We start from the raw sequence: 1,607 nt of genomic DNA, 5'->3' as shown, positions 1-1,607 counted from the left end.
TGGAGCCGTCTCCACTGTCCATATCTTTACTTTCAACACATTCAGAGCTTGTGAGCTTTCAGATTTCTCACCAATCCCCTCAGTTTCTTTGGTTATCAGCCAATGACCACTCTTTACCGAATATTTCCCATCCCTTAAACGACAATCCCTTAAACGACAAAAAGAGAACGGCAAGTATACGCCCACACCAACCTATCCCTTAAACGACAATCTGGGGGGAATGATCTAATTTTGGTCACATTAGAAAAGAGGGAAGAGTTCATGTAAGGTCTGTAGATTCCAATCTCCCTGACTGGTTATTAGCTTGGAAACTTGGAGATTCAGATTAATCATCTGTTCTTTATTACATGGCCTTCTTGGCAAATCATCAAAAACCCATTTGTCCAACCACACTCTAGTATCCTGACCATTACCTATAGACTGCATTAGACCCTTTTCCAAAAATTCTCTACCAATGAGGATACTTCTTTATGCATAAGAGGGTCGTGGACCAAGTGTAGCCTCCATAAGCGATGTTGTGGGGAAATATCTGGCTTTGTAAACCCGACCCAACAACGAAGATGGAACATCCAACAATCTCCAGGCCTGTTTAGCTAGGAGAGCTTGATTGAAACATCCAATATCCCTGAAGCCTAAACCTTCCTGATTCTTTGACTTACACATTTTCTCCCAAGTTACCCAATGCATTTTCTGTTTCTCTTCAGTTGCATTCCACCAGAAACTAGCCATAGCACTCGTTATCTTCTTACATTGATGCTTCAATAGCCGGAAGCAGGACATTGCGTACACCGTAAGTGCCAGAGCTACAGATTTAAGTAACACTTCCTTACCTTCCAAGGAAAGAATTTTTTCAAACCATCCTCACAGTCGAGAGGTTAAACGATCCGTTATGTACGCTAACATGCCCTTCTTAGAGCCACTGAAGCATTCAAGTAGCCCTAAATATTTCCCGGCGCCGCCCTCTTGTTCAGTTCCTGTAAACAACCCAATAACCCTCCTCATATATGGATCTAACTTCTTCCCAAAGGTTATCGAAGACTTCTGGAAATTTATCTCCTGACCAGACGCAGCCCCATATAGTTCTAAACATTGTAACAAGTTTGAACGTTTCTTCAAGATAGCATGACACAAAAACAACCTGTCATCAACAAAGAGAAGGTGCTGAATCGACGGGCAAGCCAGAGTGATTTTCAAACCCGTAAGTTGACCGTCCTGTTTTGCGTTGTTCATCACATGTACGAGTGCCTCAGCACAGAGAAGAAATAGGAAGGGTGATAGGGGATCCCCTACCGTATCCCCCTCTCAGGTTTAATAAAACCATACTCTTTCCCGTTGATGAGAACCGAAAAAGTTACTGACCGCACACAATTCATTATCCACTAGACCCATTTGATATCAAAACCAAGCCAAAAGGGAAATTCTTCTAAAACGTTCCATTCCACTCGATCGTAGGCTTTAGAGATATCTGTCTTGATTGCTAAAAACTCCTCATCACATCCTGATTAGTTCATGTGCTAGGAGAATATTATCTGATATGAGTCTGCCCGACACAAAAGCCCCTTGAGTGTCTGAAACTATCGACGGTAAGAATCTTTTCAGCCTCTTAC

Source organism: Camelina sativa, chromosome 8, assembly GCF_030686135.1.
Source record: "Camelina sativa cultivar CO46 ecotype springtype chromosome 8, ASM3068613v1".
Lineage (NCBI taxonomy): Eukaryota > Viridiplantae > Streptophyta > Magnoliopsida > Brassicales > Brassicaceae > Camelina > Camelina sativa.
The sequence above is the reverse complement of the archived record's forward strand: the minus strand, read 5'-3'. Positions refer to the sequence as shown.